Here is a 288-nt window from a genome sequence, read left to right as displayed (position 1 = left end):
TTTCATTATAACGAAGTGATTTCTCCGGTCTGGTGGAGTTTGTTATAACATGATTTGACATTTTTGCTTGTATATATAATATATACAATATATTTAAAACAAAAAACGCTTAATATATATGCATACATACATATATATGTATTAATTATTAATAATATTATACCTATAAATACATTCAAGTGAATTTTACTTGATACTGAAATGAAATAACTGAAATAAAATTACAAAGTATCTATACTGATTTTCATACAAATGTGTCATATTTGCTTTTTTTTCATAAATTACAGA

Source organism: Pholcus phalangioides, unplaced genomic scaffold (genome assembly GCF_987345545.1).
Source record: "Pholcus phalangioides strain wild (caught in Gottingen) unplaced genomic scaffold, Ppha-v1.0 ptg000004l_1, whole genome shotgun sequence".
NCBI lineage: Eukaryota > Metazoa > Arthropoda > Arachnida > Araneae > Pholcidae > Pholcus > Pholcus phalangioides.
The sequence above is the reverse complement of the archived record's forward strand: the minus strand, read 5'-3'. Positions refer to the sequence as shown.